We start from the raw sequence: 23,620 nt of genomic DNA, 5'->3' as shown, positions 1-23,620 counted from the left end.
CTTGCTGTCCGGGTGATGGAACACAAACAAACTCGCTCATCGCAGGGGTGCCAACATCCCAAAAATAAAGAATAACTTACATCACCTCTGAATAGGTGTCAGTCTTTGGCGAAGGTTTCTTCATATATGCCTACTTAATTTCAGTTTTTTGAAGTGCCACGAAGAGATAAAATTAAGAACCAAAGAAAAGGATGAGTTCAGATGTTATGGTACAAAGGAAACCCACAATAAGATGATTCCGACAAGTACGTAGGGCGGAAAATAAAAGACATGCGAGAAAATGCATGACAGGCCAGACATCGTGGAATAAGAAACAGACGTACGTAGCGGTACATTTCACGACATTTGAAAACCATCTTGCAGAAACTAAAATGTCCCTCAAATTTAATGACTGCCATAGAATGTTATCCTTTTCTAAAACACGAGCCCTATATGATTCTACAGTAAAGTGTTGCAAGCACGAGCTATTGGATTTAACTTCCATCGTCATATCGAATGTTTTATATTTTCAGTGGCTGGTAATAAACTGCACCCATCTGTGGTCTGTATGTGGATGGGACTAGAAGGAAGAGAAAAAAGAGCCGTGCTTTATTGATGGAAAAAGTAAACGAAGAGAAAAGCTTGAGATCGTAGTGAATGTTGGCTGCACGCAAATGTCAGTGGATCACGCACACACCCACATGGATGCACGTCAGCAGGACCTTTTGAATTCCAGCGTATCCCAGGTGCACGATGACAGGGTGAGAGCGATCGCTCGTGTCGATCACAAAATGGGTTAGCCCGGCGGCAGATCGTAGACAATCCTGGACTTTACTGCTGACTCACACGTTTTCCGCAGGGCGAGTTCGGAAATCTCATCTTTTGTTTTGAGAAAGCGTTACCATAGTAACCGAACGTAACCAAAATCAACGACCGCACAAATAAATAGATTTTAAAACACGTGATGTGTTTTAGACTTACAAAACACTACAAAAGTAAAAGTAAAGTTTGTCCCATTATACGCCATGTAGGCGTTTGGGGGGAGTGGAGGTATAGCTCCTCTCTTCCTTGACCTCGGCACCAGATGGGGGTGAGTGATCAGCCGGCTTTACCCCATTGTAGAGGAGGCTGGGTGGGCCCCAGAGCCGGTCTGGACGCAGAGGCTAGAGGAAAAATCCTCTGTCCCCGTCGGGGATCGAACCCCGGTCGTCCAGCCCGTAGCTAGTCACTATACTGACTGAACTATCCCGGCTCACAAAACACTACTACATTAGGTTTTATGAACGGTTTCGTTGAGACTTCGGTTACTTGATGGAGGTATATTAATTAAAGAAGTTATACAGCATCGGTGATCATAAATGGCGAATAAGCAAGGATATGCTTTTTCGGGAGGAATGAGGAAAACCACAAAATATCTGAGTCAAGATAATAGGTTGTTCCTTCGAATATAAAACCCGGGGCTTCCCGAATAAGCAGTGCCAAACACTAGATTTCCGTGTTCTGAAATCTAATAATATTTCGAAAGTTGCACAATTCCCCTCCCGCTCTCGAAGCAGAGAATTGCAATTGTCCCATTTTCTTTTAAGAAAGAAGCAACATATAATACACAGACAAATTATATAAAGTTTTGGGATGTTCCTCGTTATTCAAACATGTTAAGCTGTCAATAAGAAGGATACTACGCAAGCAGTCGGGGTTTCTGTGGACTATATACTTTTATTATTGCACGTTCTCTACTGGAGCAGCGCGCGCGCACGCACGCACCACCTGCTGTGAGCGAGAACCGTAGTACGGGCGCCCGCGGGGACATTTTCAAAATTGGAAAACTGGGATGAGAGAGACAGAAATGTACGTGGGACGAAATGAAGAGGGAGGAACGACGAGAATTACAGAGAAATTGAAAACGAAACGATCGTAGAAAAAGTAGAAAAACATTGCAGAGAGGAAAAAGAAGAAGAATGCTTTTGGAAAGAGAGAAAGAAAGTGTGTAGAAGAGAAAAAGATGAAATAAGGGAGAATAACGATACCATGAGGTTTTATGAGATAAACATACAGAAAATGAAGAGAACTGTATCGAGTGGGGAAAGTAAAAAACTGTATAGGCCAGATCGAAACAATAAAAATGGCTGCCTTCTAGAATGTTGCGCTGTGTAGTCTGGTAGAAAGTGACCGACGTTTCAGAGGTGCTTACTGCTTGCATTTCCAGGGTGATGAGTCTGGATGTATGGATGGCCTACATACGGATCGGCTTCTGCCTATAAGTAACCGTGTTCATAGTCTAATAAACAAAAGCCCACATCGGGGTACGGACCGAGAATTCGCTCGTGGCTGGATGTGAAAGACAACATGGGAAGATACGGAGACAGGGAACACGCAGCTATATAACAACACAGTTTGCGAGTTGGTACCACCGGGAGGGTTGTTGAGAAAATAAAGTGGAGGGTGGATAGGCCTATGAGTTGGAGGTGGGGATGTACGCCTTTTGTAGTATATTTCTGTATGAAAAGTGCCCCCTCCCCTTCTATCTCACCCACACACATCCAGTTCCCATTTCGCCCTGAAAATGAAGTGCAAATAAGGTTACCATGCAGCGCAGAGAGGGTGGGAGTGGGTGGGGAGCTGCCTGTACTCCACAACCCTTCACAGCATCCCCTTCAGTGTCGTCATGAACCGACTGGACCGAAGTGAGAAAAACGGAAACAGATCGACAGACAGATGGAAAGGAAGACAGATGGATACATAGAAATGCAGACATATAAAGTGTTCCATCAGCAAATTTAAAGATGCAGCAGGGTCTTGTATTAAACGAAGTTGTTGCAGAGAAAACAACAGAAGGCCGATTACTATACACAGTCAGTATGGGCCTTGCACATGTTTAGAGAAGCACGTCAAACTACGAACTAAAATATCAACATAGGACACTACGAACAACAAGAAACAACTCACCAAATGGAGAAGAAGTCCAAGAACTCCTGGAAGATGGCGAGATGTACACTTTGTAGAAAGCAGGAACATGGCCTAAAGAAAAGAAGAATTAAATTATTCGAGTTAGCAGCTTAAGTATACATACCCGTGTTCCGAGTCGGACTAGTCAAAGTCGTGCTGGTTGATAAACAGTAGGCACGTAATGCCTTTTTATTCTAACTTGATGTCTGCAAAGTGAACGACACTGAACCATATAAGACAATATAGCGTCGAGAGAACCGATAATATTAGTGATCTGGAAAATATATGGAAGAAAGTGATCGTGGCCTAACCTAAGGTAAAGTCCCGGAATTTGTTTAGAGAGACTGAGTAAACCCAGGAAAAATCCTAAGTTAGAATAGCCGGTCTCGGGGTCGAGCTATGATCCCGGGATTTTCCGAATATGAAGCAGTCGTAATGACCATTCGGCCGGCACGATGGTATATTAGTTTGAGTAGGCAGGAACAAGAAATTCTACGCGGTCTGCCACGAGTCTGAGCGCAGGACTCCACAGTGATAAGCCGTCGTAATAGGCCGAGGGAAAGCACGGGCCGGAGCAAAAGCACGAAATATTTCCATTTGTCTCCACTAAGCATTTTAATTTAGAAACAATTAATCCTACAAATACTACGATTATGTAACATGGACATGTTAACAGATTGCTGGGATTTCGAGTAGGGGAGGGGAGGGGAGGATTGGTGGGTGGATGGGTCGAGATGTAAGAGTGACACAGATGTTCGGCGCTTCACAATGGTGCTTGAACCTTTCCTCCCCCACTTCCTTTTTTGAAAGCAGCGGGAAGTTAACGATTTTGTGAAAAATCTATTGAAGTATTTCCGGCACATCCCTGTAGGGATAATCCTGTTTTCAAGTTGCAATTCAATTTCTGTAATCATATTTATTATTGTTTCCTGCTGTCTCCATATGTATCCCTCTAGAAATGTCTTAAGAGGTATCATACGTCTGATGACGTAATGTTTAGCGTCTATTTTTACTTCTTCAAAAGCTTAGGTTCTTTTGGAGATCAGAAATGGACACAAAAATTTGGTCGTAAAATTCAAATAAAAGAGGCCACTTGGAAGACCTAGGCATAGATGACATAATACTTTTAAAAAATGTTAAAGAAATAGCACAATAGATTGTGGACTGAAATCGTGTAGCTCATCACAGAACAACTAATCGTTAGGCAACATTGGTAAATTCAGAACAACGCAGAAAAATATCCATAATTAGAGCGATAGTTAAACCTGCAATGTCTGCTTGCGCGAATCTTAAAATAACACATTCACTTACCGCGGCCAACAACGGCATCATTAGATAAATTACGTAACGTAAACTTTGTATGTCAATATACATTTCAATGGGCGATATTCTTACTGAACACTTTTCTGCTTCTCCGCAGATGAGACTGAAAGACATTTTCAGTCGAGCAGTGATCGCATTCACTAGCCTCATGCACTCTCTTCAGTCCTGGCCGCGTGTAATATTTGCCTCATGCTCTTGAACACCATCCCCTAACTTTCAAGTATCAACAGAGCGATGGTTCTTGAGCGAATACAACCAGGCCAAACCACTCGTGCACGTGCTGATTGATTGCTTCTGCGTAGCACTTGTTAAAGTGTGAACCGGAAGCGACAACATCTCCAGGGGCAAACAGACATGTGAACCGTAGGAAGTTCCCTGGGAATCAAAGAATCCACACACACGTATTGCGCAGACGACATGTAACAGCATGTGTAGTGTAGTGTAGTGTTGCGCTGCTGGCTCGAATTATAATTGACCGGTTGCCATGGACTGTGTCGGGACCTTAGTTACTCCAATAGCTGTGGAAGATCGCCATATGAAATTGGAAATATTCAACTTACTGGACTACGTGCGTTTTCTAGACAGCGCAGACGTGAAACGGCTGAACTTGGCGGGAGCAGCGTCCCATCCAACAACCACAGCGGAGCTTCTCTCCCTGGCGTAAAAGCGCCCAGAACATGAAGCTAGCTGACCACACACCTCTCTCTAAAGCCGAGGTACATAATGCGTGAGGCCTTCCACGGTCTATAATGGGCCTTCATGGTATTGTTACCAGAGACTTGGAAGTGTTAATGGAACTGAAAATTTGAACCGTGGTATACTCGTTTATGACGCCGTGTAGTCTTGTAGATGATCACCGACGTTTCGGGAAAACGTATCGCTTCCAATAGTCCTATTATACGTTACCAGTGTTTAATCCAAAGAAATTATAATGCGGAATTAATTAAACACGGAAGTGTTATGACGATAGTTGATAATGAAAGTGACCCGCCCCCATTCAAACAAAGTCGAAGTTTCACTACTGTCACACTATAACATGTTATGCCTGTTTTTGAATCAAAGCTTCATCTTCGAAGCATCTTCATTCCGTGTTTTATTTTGATCGATTAAATATTTTGATGATAGCTGTGGCAAGATAATACGAGCAATGTGAACTGCAGCCACTGTACCAACACGAAATAAAAGAGCTCTCATCTCTTCACGAAGTGGCCACGGCCAGAAAGAGCTGGCTGGTGCGGACAGCACTGGCCATGACTGCACGATGCCACTGCACACGATCGCTGTGCAGACCGGAGGGAAGGACGGCGGATCGGACGTTGCTTAGTGCCGAGGACATGAGGAGGTGTTCACGATCTAGGAAGGATTGGTGAGGAAGCCGTCACAGCTTGTTTCAAGGCACTATCCTGGAATCCGTCTGGAGGAATTGAGGAAAGCCACGAAAGACCTCAGTCAAGATAACCAGTTTACCAGTCGGATATGAACGACAATACTCCCGAAGCGTTGCTGACTCATCCACCAAAGTCAAGTGTATGGACACGGGCTGTTTTTTCTCGATATGCCAAGATTAATTGCGGAGAATCGCGTAAAGCCTGTCAGGAGAGCTTGAGGCTGGTGTTCGAACACGGGGTATCCAGAACGCTTGGCAGATTTGCTTACTATATACCCGCCAGTACTGCGCCACTCGTTCCTAGAGAACTAGGGAGTTTCCTGGACCGTGTCCGCCTGCAGATGGTATTCAAGTCCCGCATTTTCTCACGTTGAAACAGGTGCACAGATCCATTATCGTGCGACAGAGCCTTGCCTCTCTCTACGATGCTTGTACCATTCCTGTATATAAAAGGCGAGTTTTCCCGAAGAGGAAGATTCTTGAAAATTATAGGTTCGAGGCAGTCAGGTCCTGATGTAGTAGTCGAGATGTGGATGAGAGATTGCTGGTTGCACGTACAGTGGCGGTGCAGCTTGTCTGCCTCCTGTGTGGAAAACCGCGTGTTGACCCTAGTGTTTGGGGTCACCGCGGGTATGCTCAATCACACAACGCAATTGGAGAAAAATGTGATTCTGTTTGATGTCACGCCTCCTGTCTTCCGGGGTGACAGACGTGTGATATAATCGCCATAGTTTCGTAATTCTGATGCAATTATGACGGATTATGTCACTCATAGTTGGGCAAATGATCTCGTTGTGAAACAGACTATCCTGGTTGAGCCCTTACGTGGATTCCTCAGTACCTATACACATTAATAGAACAGCACTTTATAACAGGCCATGACTGCTTCCTTCTCAGTTGTGGGACAGTCTCCAAAAATTGATGTGCTTGCTATTCGTGGCCATATTTCCAGCTAATATAAACCCTCGCATCCAAAAAAGTAGATCTAACTAACCATGTGATATAAAATGTTCCCGATTTATAGGTCTAATTATTAAACTAGTCGTTCCACCATTGCTCCCCGCGAGGTGTGCGACAGCCCTGCACATTTTCACACCAATGAATCTGATGTTAGGGGCTTCACCTCTGACCCACTCATAGCTGGTGTCGAAGCAAAGGCAGTTTAGATTATTAAAAATTATTAAAGGAAGTTATTTATCGTCAGGATGTAGAATTAGCAGATTCTAGCCGACTTGCAAAGTCAGTTACACCGCTTCTAGTTTCCCAGAAACATTCACATTTAAACTAATTACCGTGTAATGAAGGAATATTATTGCTTGTTACTACGGATTCCGTACTTTCAATTTCCTGTTCCCATAACTGCCATTTTGTCATAGTTAACAGAACGTCTATAGCCAATATCGGCGAAAACGCGAAGATATCAAACAAACGTTAGTCAAATATCGGATGCAAAACTACCGGTGTTGAAGCGTTCTTCCAAAATGTCGGTAACCACCTACAATATCGAATGACATCTCGACCCAGAAGGCCATAATTGACTATGTTCTCATGCTTCATCTTCGAAGACAGGACGCATTTTCATTACATTTCGTATTAGAGGTATATACACCGAAAATGTAAGGCAATTTTGATTTTGGTACGTATCTGTCCAATAAGATCCATGCTCTACATGAAGTTCAAAATATAAATTTGAATATTTTCAGAACATGGCACAACATGGTAGGTCTACATAATCAACGACAGACCTGTGAATATATATATTTAATAGATAAACAACAAAGTCAATGAAGTACAGATGAGCACATGTCAAAAATCCCAAATAACACGTTTCTAAAATAGGCCTATAGCCTATATATATATATCTCAAATTTTAAACCATTCTCGTTATTGTTAAATATGAACTAAATGAGCTTTGATTTTGTAAAAGGATGAAGGAGTACCGGTACTTGGCAGATACTTTCTCTTGAGATGATGCGACGAGCCGCCACTAAAGAAGAATGAAAAGCTATAAATAACTCAGGAAGGTGATGCAGGACACAATAATTACTAGATATGGGTGCAGCCAGGACTCAATTGCTGTGTCTACACATCATGGCCTTTAAAAGGCTACCGTAGTGCTGCTGCATGCAGCCAGCAACTGACAGACACCTGTTGTATTATGAATTTATAAAACTGAATTTATCATGAGCCCGACATATGTGACTCATACGAAAACACATGGGCATACGTGGAAATAAAGTATGATATAATTAGAATAATACCATCTGATTTATTGTCTTAATTCTATCTCTGTGAAGTCTTTCACTAAGTTCATTTTCTGCAGCAGTAGAATTGTCTTCAAAGGCATAGGAAATTACCGTTGAAATGTCGGAAGACAATGGGAATCATGCGACATCCGGATCGCTTTGAACACGAAACTTCGTTGTGTAATGGTTAGCATACAAGACTTTTGATTCAAGGAAAATTAGGTTACAATAACATATACATTCGCTGATATTCTTCGATTTTGTGCCTGCATAAGATTAAGATTTCAAACAAGTTCAAAACCCTGAACCAACTGAATTCACACATGTAAATCTAACAGGTCTGTCGTTAAATAAACCAAGATAATCAAACGCACTTTATTTCTCTCAGATCCGTTTCGATGAAATCGTTACACTCGCGTCTGTCTCTCCCAACTGAACTCTTCCTTTTAGATTTCCCGATCAAAATTGTGCGGCATTTCTAATTTGCTCTGTGCGTGCCTTACCATCCACCCAATCCTTTTTGATATTATCATCGTAAAAATATAAATATGAATTAACATCAGATACAGCGTCATTAAATAATATGGGGCTTACTCCACTCTCTCGCCTCACCGAGTGGTTTGCTGATTCCTGCTGAGAGGTAAAAGTGGAAGGGGTTGGCGATCCCAGATTATTTTTTAGAGAGTAACGTTTTTCTTATTATTTCGAAAACAAAATTTCCAGCTGGCGCGGGAGTGTATGTGAATTATTAGTTTCTGAAAACCGCTCGATCGAAACAGGCAGGTACAACTACTGACTGTTGCCCGTAGCAATTATGTAGGAGAGAGAAAGCAGAGATAATAGGTACGTAGCGTGGTTATTTGCCTGATTTATGTCTTTCCTCCTCCTCATGCCTGCCTCTTTTCTTCCGCAAGACAGTCTCTCCCCCTCCCCATCCAACAGACTACGTGTAGCACTAAAGTTGTCGACTCCCCGAACAACACCCAAGTCAAATTTCTCTTTTTGAAACTGGGGGGGGGGGGCACCATCTTAAATCGCTTCACATGTATAATATATGGCTAAAAGTTACAACCACCAGTTAGTGAGGTAAGAAAAATATATGCGACAAAAATATATGTTTATGTATTCCACACGCGGCGTGTATGGAAAAAGAGCAAGTACGGGATTTTTTTTATCAAGCTGAATTTTTGTGCCCCTTAAAGACTGACAATTTCTTAATTAGCCGAATTACTGACCAAACCAGACGTTCTGCCACGTGGTTTTGGGTCATATCCCACTTCGTATAAATTTGACTGTATGTGAGCCTCTTCACCTTCGAGAACCTTACTTGATGCCACAATCTAATATTTCCTGAGATTTCTACGATGGGCAAGGCCATTACGTAGGCAAAACACTAAATGCATCGAAATCCCAAAAATTATTATCAGGATCAAATTGATAGATGTTAACAGCCAATATGTTCGCTTTGAAGATAAATGTGTCCAGCTAAAATTAGAAACTACACAGGAACTATCAGCTAGTTATTTGAGGCTTACGTTCGCCGCGAGCATACGTCTGGCTTGACGCAGTTGGCTAACGACGCATTTTATATGATCAGTTCTTCTGTCTTCCAGTCTATGGAGTACCAGTGAATGACGAAAGCAAGATAGAAAAATTATTTTTTTGTTTTTTAAAGTCTTATCCAGGCTAACACGGTTAACATGAAAGCTCCGCCCCTGCCGGACACGTAACTTCTAAATTCTGTAACCCGGATCTCCGGAGCAGTATGAAACTGTTTTAATCCCACAATCGTGTGCACACAGACTTATAATTTCAATATGGCTGGTGTGGTCATGTCGGTCGTAATGAACCAGAAGTCTCGAACTGAGATATGTATAACATTGCGGTTCTGTAGTGACGTGTTTGTGGGTCAGTGTGCTTGTGCGTTGCTGCACGTCCAGTTGTTTAACACATGAAGTAGGTCCTTTTTATTGTTATGATGTATTTGCAAGCAGCGAGGCCACTGCACTCATGATCTCTTTTTGAACAGCGGCAGGCGACAAGTAAGTAAAGAACTTAAGAAAAATTGCGTAACGAAGCCAGCGGTCAACTGAGCGACAGAGTGCAGTCGTATGTGTTAACAAGTCTTGACCACCGTGAAATTTGTACACCGAAATCGACTGAACTATAAGACGTGTTTGAAGAACCAATACAAAAGAATACAGAAAAGCGAACTACGGTAACAGAGGAAGAATAAAACGGCAGAAAGCGATCTAATCAAGGAAAGAAACAAATAACATATAAGAAAAAGCATAACCACAATCGACAACTACGCCAATGCGCAAAGAAAGTCATTCGCTACCTTGCAGAATAAATGACACACACAAACCTTCCTAAGAAACAAAATTACAGCTTCCTGTAATAATAATAGGTGGTTGGTTACTTTCAAGTAATGAACTCGACGGTGTATAACCACACTAGATTCAGTCCTAATGCAGTTGCATCGAATCCACATCACCAAATCACAATTCCCTTGACGTTATTTCTATATGAGACGCCACTCTTGTAAATCGCTGTCTTTTAAGACTTTTCCCGAATAAATGTGAGTTTTTTCCCCCTTCGTTGAAGCTACATGCCCAGCGAATTCTGAGTTCGATTCAACTACCAAAACGGGCAAAAGAAAGAGTACAAATAATGGAACTTTCTTGGAAAACATGCCTTGCCTTACAGGCTTACACTGGAAATGCAATCTGTTCACATCGAAACTACAATGACTGAAGGTTTTCTTTATGAAGGTTTACAAACAGAAAATATGAAAGTGAAACTATTTATGGATGCAATGAAGTCTGATGATTTATAGCAGCCCAATCATACTTTTAAGCAGCGAGTGACTTCGTTAACCGGCGATCTGACGGAGGAAACAAGAAATTCACATGAAATTCTGGCGTTGTTAGGGCTACTTTTTAGAAGCAGATGCTTTAACTGTGGGAATATGTAGCATTAAATTGGGCCTTCGAGAAATATGGTTTGAGGGTGTAGGCCTAAGTAACTGAACTAGTTCATGATTGGTTGCAATGGTGTTAGTGGAGGCGTGGAGGTAATGCTCCTCGTATTCTACCTATACCTCGGCATTAGATATAAATGAGTGGTTATCTTCACGCTCAGCCGCTTTAGCCCCGCCGACAGAACATCCGATATGGGCTACGTTAGTCAAGTGCGCTTGTGGGCTACAGAACCGTTCGGACGTGATGAAGTAGAGGAGACTACCTATCACAGTCGGGGATAGAACCCTAATCGCTTTACTGACGGATTTCTTCCTAGTGTCATACACACACACACACACACAAACACACACACACACTCGAATATGTTCTTGTGCGAAGACCTACATGCCTACTATATGTACAGGCTATAAGTGTTTACGCTTTTCTTTCGACTCTAGAAATCTTTTCAAAGACTTAAACCTAAATGTTTCTTTCATGATATCGCATTGTTTAACTTTTGTGTTTATCCTCCAAAGGTTATGACCTGTAAAATCTCCCCATTCAGTAGTTACTCAATATTGCACGTTTTCTCTGTGATTAGATTCAGAAATTACGATGACGAATTTAAGAATAAGAAGATACGGAGTAGCGAGCCGGGAGCATTTAGCTTTACCATAATTTCGAGTGAAGTGGAGGTAGCAGCTCGTAGTGGGCTTTAGAGAAAGAAAGCGCACAGTTGAAAGTACCTATACCGACTGCCACTATAACTGATAGTGTGAGATTCCATTTGTTAACAAAGAAGACTTACGAAAGATTTATAGATCCTCTGGTATACAGTTCTTTGGAAGTCACAGTTAGTGTTAAATTATGGGAAGACAGAAGGCGTGTTCTTTTATCAATGAAAATTGAACAGATGATAATTTGTGAAATTATGGCACAAATTATAATTATATAAATATAATATATACAATCCGTCAAGCTCAGTCTGGTGGCTGCAGTCCACGCATATATCTATTTGGACAATACGTGCAGCCTACTCAAATTAGAGCAGGTCTTAGCACTTTTGTTGATATGAATTCTGGTGTGTATCTTTCATTCAACTTCGGGGAAGCTTTCAGAAAACCGAAATTTATGTTTAGCAACTTGAATGTCGTAATGTAGCGATTAGCTCTAAATTTCATAACCTGGAGGTGGCTCCGTAGAAATTTCTGTCGAAAAACGGTATGAGCTCTTTTGAAATTTTATTCAGACACTAAGAACGGTGGATTAGTTCATTAAAATAAGCCACAACTGCCTTTAATATCATTATTAATTTACCATTCGTTATCTCTCACTTACAATATACAGAACCCTTCCATCGAGCAAGTTGGTAGGCCTGCGTTAATAATTCCTTAGACCTGAGTTCAAGAAGTCCCCGGTTCAAATCACAGCCAAATTACAGTCTATCCTGACTTAAGATAAGCGTGGTTTTCCTCATTTTGTCAGATTATTGACGGAATAGTCCATTAAACATGCCACGCCAGCTTCGTCCCAAATTTTCATCTGTTCACCATTGAAGATAATGTTCTCATTTAATACTATGTTGTACAAGCAATTCAGCCGAAACAAGATAGTTAAGTATTATTTTCAATTCATACAGCGATGAGAACAAGCAATGGCTTTGCGATATGAATGGCAGCTGGTGTAGCTGGTAGTTGAGTGTATGCAGGCTTGGAGATAATGATACGGTAGTGGTCTGGGCAGATTGTATGTTGGAAGGAAGGGCTGGACCTCTGCAGACCTGTTATTAGCTAAGAGCTGCTCCTGCTAGGACGATCGACGTGAACTGTGTACGTACGGGGCGAGTGGGAACACACTTTTATTCTAATACTTATTTTTTCCCTACGAAAAATGTTACAGGTAAAATTGACAATTATTACACTGGTTGTTCCAAGGTGTAGACGGTGTTAAGTGAAAAGGTGAGGGGAGGTAGGGTTTTAAGAGTTCGTTTTACGACGGAACCAAATTATACTCAGTTTCAAACTTAAAATTTTGGTCTTTAATTATATTAAGAAAAACCTGTTACAATTGGAAACGCTTATTACAGCACGACATTTATCTGAAGATTTCTAATCTTACATTTATGTTCTGTAAAAGGAAACAAAACAACAACAACAACAAAAAACAACCAAACGTGGGCCCGTACGTCTTCTTGCATCTCCTTTAAAAATGTCACAACTCAGTTGAGCGTAAGCTTCAACTACGCGGCTAACAACACAAGTCTGGCTGCAGTTGGCTAATGAAGCATTTTATCTGATGGCTTATGCTGTGTTTCAGTGTACGCCGTACCACTGAAACAAAACATTAAGACTGAAAACATTATTTTTTTGTCGAAAGTGTTAGCCAGGCTAACACTGATAACACGAATAACATGAAATCTCCGAGTCTGTACGACACGTGTAATGGCTAGTAGATAAAGGACACACTGTCTCAATCTTCAGCTCTGAAGACTGAGACAGTATGTTCCTACGAAATCTTAGTATCTACATATAAATCCACGCGGCTTTTATCCCTGACGACCAACATCGACTTCTTGATTGCTGTTCAGTTAATCAGATTCAAAACTAAGTGCTCAAGTAATAACATCTCAGTGTCAGTAAACATATCGAAATGTTAACAAACGCCAATGGTCCATTCTGTCTCAAATAATTCCAAGAATTCCCTGTTTTCCTAAGTAGCCAACTACTTAAAATAGTAAAACTCGCTCTGTTGAGACTATAATAAAAGCATTTGATAAAATACTGACACAGACCTCACTTTAATTCGACCTGCTAAATTTCTCCCTGTAGACAATGAATAATATTCAAGTTTAATTTGTCTAATGGACCTAATTCTTCTCGTAATCATCGTTCCTTGGCACAGATCTTGAACCTTTGATATCAATGAGAAGAATCGGTCTCTGCAGCAACCAGCATTGCGGCATCACTTCCGGCAATTTGCTGTAAGCAGGCAGGCAGGCAGAAAAGCGAACCTCCAAGACTAATTTACAAACGTTTACCTCCCTGTAAATGTAGGGGAGGGAAGACACCGACCATAAGGCAAGGGTACGTATTAAGTTATTTCCATCCCAGCATAATATGGATTCGTCTAAAAGTCTGGCTTCCACTATGAGAGGAAATTGGTTACAATTATTTGGCGTTTTTAATGCAGGTTACAGTAAGTGCCGCGTGATGACGGGTTGGGGACACACCCACCCACATCAATTACTGGGGAGGATGCAAGACTGTGCCACCTGTCTATTCAGGCCGATTGTCCACGAAGGAATCTTGGTAGCGCTCAAAACGGCGTGGAGAATTTTATGGGTCAGTTCAGAAACTGTTAATTTCTCGTCTGCTCATAACAAAACTTACGATTAAGACAATCACACATACGGCCACGCTACAGAGACATTCACTCTTATACAAGAGAAGAATACAAAGGGCAAATATCCGAAAACTAAGCAGATTACCAAGGAAACAGCTGGCTGTAACGTGGATCTGAAACTCTGGGGACTGAGTCTTGCGGTATGAATAATTCATGTTAAAATAATAAGTGCATGACGTTTTACTGGTACAAGATTTACGCCAGTGTCACAAAAAAACGCCAAGAATGCGCCTGAACTCATGACACCCTCATAAGAATAGTGGTAAAGCTTCTTGCCACTAAACGGAAATGAGTCATCGGTTTCACGCTCCGTCCGCTTTAAGCCCGGGGACAGCGCTCCCACCATCCAATGGACAGGAACATCGATCGATTGAAGAGTAAATGGCGAAGAGAGAAGAAGGGGAAAAGCAAAGCAGAAAGAAAAAAAATATAAACAAGTTAGGAAATGTAAATAAAGCGTAACAATTTTGGCGGTTTCGCCAGATTGTGGTCTTAGATCTTTGCGAATGACACTAGTGCGACCAGAGTCGTGTGGGGCCAATGACATTTGTGTGGACAGGGTATCCGACGCCTGTCTGAATGTGTAAGTACGTCATCGCGCAGGATACACAAACACATTATGATTTTGCGGTTGATGGAGAATTCCCTCGTGAGATTCCCCACCCGGGAATCACCAACCTAATAATTTCGCGCTAAAATAAGTATGTTCGTCTTCATGGAAATCATCTGTTGTTGTACGGTTTTAAATAAAAATTGTTATGTGTTTACATATTTTAGTAACTTCCAAATATTTAATGTCATGTAAATCCGTTAAGCGGTTCTCGAATTGTCACATGCAGACAGACATGGCAAAGTTAATAGGAACATTTTTGCAACTTTTAGTTGTGAACGCGAATAGAGACAAAGAGGAAAATTATGTAGAAATAATCAAGGAAGGCAAAACGAAAGAAGATATAAGAAAGAAAGAAGGAAAAGGAAATGAACAAAAGAAAGAAACAAAGAGCTATGTAGCAGCGTGGCCGTGCGAAAACTGCACAGAGTCGCATTATTTTACAGCCGAGTCTGTCTGGTGCCGCGGTAGGTCTGCGTACAGCAGCAATTCTGCGCTCCCTTGCGCTCACAATCATAATCATTTCGTCATAAATTGACTCAAACGCCACCCACACCTCGCGATACCGGAAATGTCATAGCCACCAGCACATTATATAATTTCTTAATGGTTTCGTAAATTTTCTTCAGCGCAGTCTCAGGGATCTGCTCGAGCTACAGACGTTAATTCTCAATTAACAGAAAGAAAGTGACTGCAGCTACATGGATTCTTACTTGCTCTGAAGTGGCAATAACCGACAAGAAAATTATAAAATCCATACTGAAACACGTATATGTGTTTTCGCATGCAGCGATGAATTAAACGTAGTCACGAATTGGTATGTTGATAAAACATAATCAACAGTTAATGCTGTAGCTCTTAATTAGGTGTCACGTAGGCTATTAAAATCAGTAGATTTTATAGTCTTGTTGCTAACATGAAAATAAATTGTAGACATAAGCACCATACAATTCATATTATACAAGATGATATTTTCACGCTCTGAAAATATGGCTCAAGATAGGGATCAGAGGCCTGCAGACGTATTTATGATCTACAAGTCTTTGAAGCATGGACTATTTCGTTATGTACTCTATATATTTAAAGAAATGCCCAATTTTATCTAGGTAGTGTTATACGAAGTTTGATATGCTCGACAACAACAGTATTTGACCCCTGAAGATGTAAGCAGTAAGTTTCTCTGAAACGTCGGTCAGTATGTGCCAGACTACTCGGTGCAAAATTCCAGAAGACATCCATCTGTAACAGCATTCGATTTGGCTGAGTATTTGACAATGAAAGATCTACTGGAGAAAATAATTTCTGGCTGTATGCAGAGGGCTATTTGTAGTGTAGTCATTTTTGTTTAACTGGGTTAATGTCTGCAATAGGCCTAAATAAACATCAAGGTCACACATGCAAAAGAGCAAAGAAAGTATCTGAAAAATACACGCACTCCATTATAGTACATATTTCGATACTTAATGCATACCAAAACTTCCATGTGTTTCCCAGATATCAAAGTTCCCATGCTGGCTAGTGCGTCTCAAACACGACGTTACCAGGAAAAATAATTGCTGTCCCTATCCCCAGGGCTAGCATTTCGATGCACTGTTCGTCCTTAATAATAAAGATTATTCAAATGGGTGCCTACCCTCTCGTAACCCGAGGCGACACCACCACTGCACTTACGCACTCCCGCCTTCTCGTGTTTTTATTGTAGTATCTGTATTAAAAATGCGAATGGCGCGAGTTCAATAAACAACAAAGGGGAGCGGGGAACCGTTTATGTAAATGATGATTTATGTGGTCAAACGCTGGGCTGTGTGTCGGTAAATTACAAGTACAGCCTGTCGACGTGCGTGGCCACGCGATTTCCAAAGTCTCAGACTCCTTTGCGGGGACACGTATTCACTACTCCATAAAGTTGTAGCCTATCTGCTATTTGTTTTCAGTTTACCAAAAATGCATGAAGACACAATTTTGGATAAAATAGATTCCCCGTCTCTTATATATCCTCCGTTTTGTACTGTTACACACACACGCTCTCTCGTAACATAATCGAGAAACCGCATCATCAATGGTGGGAAATTAAGCGTAAATGTCCTATAATAAAAATTATTCACAAAAAATTATATTCCCATACATTATAAATATTCAAACAATTATGCAGTTAGGCCTATTCAATTCTACTTTTGCAAAATATAGATTATTGAGGTTGGTAGAGAAATGGTTAAAATCGCATTCTGATCTGCGTAAGTTATATAGAATAGAATCAAAAGATTATTATGAAAGATCAGTTAGGAAGTATGTCGAAGGAAAAGAGCGGCAGGCTAAGGAAAACCACGAGAAATCGCGATCAGGAGAGCGCTGGAGAATGAATGGACTGCGAACCACACTAACGTTCAGCTACGTACTTGATAATTTTCAGTTCCTCCGGAGGATCTAAATACCAGGAGAAATTCTGTCTCGTCTGCATCACGCTTCTTGAGATCCAAGTCCGGAATTTTAGCGTCTTTATTCTTTCAGGATAAATCAGTCTGAATATATGGCCGGCACTTTGTCGAACGAGCGTTCATCTGTTTTTCAAACGGCCAACTCGTGTGACATTTGAACGAGCGGGTCTGGGCCCCGGCTCGCTGGTCCGGACAACAGCTGCTACGTAATTATTGGGAGATGATATCTACCCATACCAGAAAACAAATAAAAACAAATTTCATTTTAAAACTGGACTGTGGAAACTCGTTAAAAGTAATTTCCGTTCGCCAACATCCGATCGAAATGCTGTGCGGCGCAATGAAGTGATAATAAAACGCAACAGCGCGATGCACCTCACGTTCCTCATTTGCTTCTGCCAGCAATGTGCGCTACAAGGTGCAGGTAACATGCACGGCTATCACGTTCTTATTCCATTCCTTTGGCGCGTTAAACAAACTCAACAAACTAAACTTACTTTAAGATAAGAATACAGCAAGACCCGGTTTTACGCTGTTTCCTACAAGAACATTCTGGTCTCAAAATGGACCACTCTAAAATTTATTCCACACATTTTAAATAAAATAAAACTTAATGAACGATCTGATAGTGAAAATCAATAACAACAAACCTAATACTATAGCCTACAAATGGGAATGATCATACGCCAGTTCAGTCCGTCTCCCACAATCGTCAATCACGATTAATAGGTCGTAGTACTATTAGTATCATCATCACCACTCCTCTACATAGGTTTTAACAACAAAGTTTTACACTACATCACGTTTTACAGAATACTTACTTTGCTCGTACTTTATTCAAGAAATTCTGTAACAGTATTGTAGTTGATATTGTCATTATTATTGTTATTTCCGTGTATAGAACCAATAGTCAGGTGCTCGGATTAAGGTACTTATGTTAGCAGCTAATAAAAGTCTGTATGTAGTTCGTAAAACCGACAGACGCGTTACATTACGCGTTACTTAAAACATACACACTGATATGGACGGAAGTCGGATATACATTCCATTAACATTAACATTACATTGCTGTTGCATTGCGGATTCAGTGTGCTGATTGTAACACTTTTCGACAGCTTCTCGTGAGTTCAGGTGGTCCCGAAACAGAAGCCAGGTGGGCTGAATCCAATTAAAACGCTGAATTTGCGTTGAGCGCTGGAGCACGTAGACAGGGGCGCCTGACGGTCCCTGCAGCATTCTGGCACGTACTACCAGGGTTATGCTACCAGTAAGGAGGAAGCTGAGATTGCTGGACGCAATGAAGAGGCGGAGGTCGGCGTTGTACAAGATTACAGGACACTTCCTCACAGAGCAACGTGGTGGAAAACCCTTCACTTCCAACAGTATGACCCAATACACCAGCTTCCATGCCTTGCCCACGGAGAGTCACTGTTGCATATTTCTCTGCCTAGCAATTTACCTTATAACTTCTAACAGTGGCGGATCTAATGAACGGGGCAGGAGCCCCGGGCGTAGATTATAAAGGAGCGCATTTATCTCAGTCAGAAAACGGCCTGAAGATGAAAAGAAATCATCACTGAATGTTGTCGGTTTGAAGCGGACAACGAACTTCGAACGATGCGAAACGGATTACTCTGTATGCTTGTTACTTTGTTGAAACTAAACAAATGTTGCTGGCACAGTTTGTGAATTGGTTCTCCATAAACTGGAGGAGGTGCGGAAGAAATCCTTTAACTTGCTCCGAGTGCAAGGATTGCTACTCCCGCCTTCGCTCCACGCGTAGTAGAGTCATAAAACAAAGTAGTGAGGCTAAATAAATAAAGCGAATAATTTAAAGTTACCACACGATTCCTAACATTTGTTACATCCAATGCTAATTACGTACGAGAAACCAGCCGTCATATTCAACACAGACATGCAATATTTCTTTTTTTTAGAATCGCCTTACAATTCCGATATATATACACATACACATATATGCAGGCCTAAATATAATTTTAATAAATTCTGAACTCGGAAACGTAAGCCATTTGGAGGTTCCTGCGATGGTCAGTGCTTGCAGCACAACCAAGACACTCTGTAGATGAAGTAATGCGTGATCACGATTGAGTCGGGCCGCTGTTGCAGACTCTGGACTCGCTTCTAGAATTACATTCCTCTGGCCACTGAAACCAGATCTTACAAGAACGAGACGAATTTCTTACAGAAACATGGAATTATTTCGATCAGGGCTAACAGGTTAAACAATAAACAATTACTTGACTGACAAAATAAATATCACAGAGAAACATGTGGCTTAGTGATTAACTAATAAATGACTGATTAACTGAGCAATTAAACCAACTGACTGACCACCAAAGTAATTAACTGTATGAGATTTGAGAATTTTCAGATCGGTAATAAAATGAATTAGTCACCTTGTAGTTTTGTGGGTGGTTAACATTGTTTCATAGGAATCTATCACCTCAGTCGCATGGGTAGAAGTGCCTGAATGTGGAGGCGATAGCTTCCTCCGAAACAGTGGCAAACGCACAAATGACTAAACGACTAACCATATGATATTCTGACTGACTGTGAACATGTGTACAGTTTTTAGTAAAATATTTTTGTTAACACTGATCAGAAAACATAAATTAAGTTACGTGCACATACACATTATTTCTTCTGATGTGCATAAACACTATATCGACAAATGTTGCAAATTAAGGTTGCGGACCTTAGAATACTGTAGGTCAGACAGAGAACTAACATTTTTCGTTAATTGCACTCACTTAAGATACCGATGACAGAGAGTAACCCTAACTACAGTCTTTCCTCTGACAGAACTATCGATATAGAGCCTAAAATGGCGCCAGCGGTTACGTATGTCACTCTTGTTTTCAAGGACCATAGTAATAAGAATTTCAAGCATCAAACAATTTCAACAGACAATCTAAGTCTGCTACAGTCGCTGTAATTTTCTGTAATGCGAAAAGCTACTTCACATCAGGTCACCATGGTGAAACATAAGGTGATTCGTTTCGTACCTGCCGCGTCATTACAGGGAAAAACGCCTGCACTCTTATATTTATTTATATAATTACAGTACAAATGCTTCCTAAATATGAAATAAAAGAAGTGTTATAAGTGTCTTTCCGCTTCTGTCCTCCGCGGGCAGGCTGAAGCCTGTTTAAAATGCATGGCCATTCTCTGCATGGTCTTCCTAGCCTTATAAATCCTTTGTAGATTATGTTTAAAAATAACTTTTTCGAGTTTCCTATAGTCAATTCGGTTATTAGAAATCTGTTAATTATAATTATAACCAAACTATGTGCTTGGAGTAAAGTCCTTAAGAAATTAAAATCGTTCGCCTGCTCAAAAAAGAAATATCGTCTTTTACGGAACTCAATAGTTCATTGCCATGATCACAACGAATACGATTCTCATATTTATGCGTGCGTCTCTCAAGTGATATATTATTTCTGGTTGTCCGACCAAAATTTTGTACACATTTCTTATCCCTCCCGTCAGTGGTGCAAGCACATCTCGCCGTTCTCATTCGAATTCAACACATAAAGAGCATCGTCGACCAACGTCCTCCCGTATCTTGTTCCTTCTTCCGCCTTAGGTCTTCTAATTTTTATACTGCATTTTAAATACACAGTCTTACAATTCAACTCTAAGTAAGAGGCTGATAACATTTGATAAAGCCTATGAGATTGCAAGTTTTAGGAAAGACGGAATGTTGCTGCATCCCAAGAATAATTTATGCATTGGCCTATCAACCCATAGGACAGACAAACCCGACACTGCCATTGACGGAAGTGACAACCCAGTTTTAAAACTTTTATAATTAGTTTTTACGTTTCCATTGTTATAATCATCCCACTTTCACTGCATTAGGACACTAGTCTGTCTCAATCAAGAATTAATTATTATAATCTCACATACATTACTGTTACTTTAACAAAATTTAAAATACAGGAATCTTTTTCATAGTATGGTACTTAAACTCCAATCCAAGAAGAGTATGGGCACTGAGATAGGACTCCATACATTCTCAAATTCGAAACTAGATGGAAGTGAGAGGCCGGCTTTGAAAAGGTTCACCCTGTGGTAGGGAAAAGAGGTGCCCGGCACCACTGGATATGAGCTGCTATCTATTACTGTTATAATATTAAACGTACTTAATAAATTGTTCTTTGAAGCGAAGACGGTTCACTTTGGAAGATAAATAAATCTGCTCACGAACGAAGTCACCGCTGAAAGTTTTTACGCCGTCGATGACGCTTTCCAACCTGATTTCGGATACTGTTTTATTTGTATCTCGAAACACTTGCGCGTATCTCCGAACTATGCAACATGTGGGGGATTAGCATTTATCCCCAAGGGTTGATGGTGGCAGTAGGCCTATTCCTCCCTAAAGCAAAACTAACCCCTTTCCCTGCTGGACCAACCCAATTTCACGTGTGGCTGCAGCTAGTATAGGGGTTCCTTCAAAAACCTACCCCTCAGGGGAATCAACCCCCTACTGTCACATTCACTGGATGGTTGTATGGCCTGGCCACCCCCTGGGATGCCATCTGCACAGTGGACAATGTTCAAACCACCCCCACCCCCGCATTCGCCCCAACTCAATGCTGTACACACTTCAACGACAGATTCAGTTCTCTGATTAGAATTTACAATACTTGAGACCACGGGAGCAGCACTTCTATAGATGTGTTTATATTTTTGTAATTGCTATGTCCAAACAACGTCTTACACCTCGACTAGTGATGACAAGTAGACCTATATTCAAACACACAACAAGTCTTTCAAATTCCTACACACTGGATAAGCAATGCAACATCGCGTTATAATGGTCAGCACTCCTGATTCGTAGCGAGAAAGACTGGGTTCGAATCCCGGCTACCCTTGCAGAATTTTCAAGATTTTTCTCTCCAGGGTAATCCTGGGATACTAAGGACAATCTTAAACCATGATAGCGTCTACATCGTTTCCAATTCATCTGTCAGAATCATTCCATTCCACCCTTCCATTCGATGCAGTGTAACCAACGTGGCTAAAACAGCGTCGTCGAATGAAACCTACATAATCACAAACGTTGTATATATAAATAACATATTTCCATAGCAACCAACAGTTCACAAATAGGTTTGATAACAAGAAACTGCAGCAGGAAACGGTCCTCTTTCACCGACTGCTACATACGCCTCAGCATACTCTAAGAAAGTCGGTGTGTCTAAATTAGAAATATCTTATGAGTAACAGTCCAATTTGTAATCTTTTATAAGTTTTGTAAAAAAATTTCATGTCTCCATGTCTGGTCTCGTTCATAGGTGATCTTAACAGTTTTCATTGTACAAAAATATAAATAGATAAGGTCTTTCTATTTATCTGCAGTTGTTTCACTATTTAGCAACCATTTAACACATAAAGTAATACCACGTGGCGAAACGGCGACACATAAATTTAATTGAACATTGGTGAATTTAAATACAGACTTATGAAAGTGTCACAATAAATAAGCAATGCCACTATTTCAGTACACATATTTTATTCCAAGACATACCAGGACAGAGAAAGGGTGCTTTCGCTAATTGGTCATAGAGTGAGAAGAACGGAGCCCAGTATATAAAATGTGTCATTCAAACGGCCACGCCCAGTGCAGCATTGTCCGGCATCGACATTCAAACATTCCGTATGCTTGCTGGTGCGGAAGGGCAGCTTAGGGCTCGATGCCAGCCCTTCGGAGACCACCTCACTGTTTCATGTGACAGGCCAACAAGATGTTATCTGATCTCCAGACTACTGTGCAGCGTGACATGACCACCCGCAAGGGTGCACAAAGCTGCGACAATTCTTCTGATACTCGCTCAGATGCTCAACAAATTCACGGGATATTTGACATTTCATTACAAAGATTTATACCTTAATTCATAGTCAAATATTTGTTTAATTTAGAAACTTATAAAAACAACAAATATTTCAGCAGAAAATATATAACCCACAGTCCCCATGCTCTGTAAAGAGTTCTACGGTGCAGCCACTGTTCAGGAAAAATTAATTGTCACTCTAGGATTTCGTGTGACAGTTACACACCTCATAACCAAATACTCACTCCCACTCATTCATCCTCGCTCCGAAGCACTGGTTATCTACCTACAAGTCCACACGACCTTACAACCCAGAAGACCAATTAAATGTTGCTGGGGAAAAGGTTGCAGCATTCAGTTGCTATAATTGTGGACATATCTGACAGTAAAACAAACAAAGACTCAAGCTCGTCAACGTCAAAGGCTTACCGTCTATTAAAATGAAATACTATAACTTTTCCGTATGAGGTT

At 41.0% G+C, this 23,620-nt stretch overlaps 1 long non-coding RNA gene across 1 annotated transcript in view; it reads right to left on the bottom strand.

Annotated features, from left to right (window-relative positions):
* LOC147872457 (uncharacterized) overlaps nt 1–23,620 on the bottom strand; it is a 213,432-nt gene that overhangs the window by 45,648 nt on the left and 144,164 nt on the right. Inside the window, exon 4 of the long non-coding RNA XR_015537217.1 lies at nt 2,926–2,997. This is a non-coding gene — a long non-coding RNA (uncharacterized LOC147872457). The remainder of the gene's footprint in view (nt 1–2,925; nt 2,998–23,620) is intronic.

This window comes from Zootermopsis nevadensis, unplaced genomic scaffold, assembly GCF_977971745.1.
Source record: "Zootermopsis nevadensis isolate Lab colony 2312 unplaced genomic scaffold, Znev_1.0 Znev_ptg000027l, whole genome shotgun sequence".
NCBI classification, from domain to species: Eukaryota; Metazoa; Arthropoda; class Insecta; order Blattodea; family Termopsidae; genus Zootermopsis; species Zootermopsis nevadensis.
This window is presented reverse-complemented; position numbering and strand designations above follow the sequence as displayed.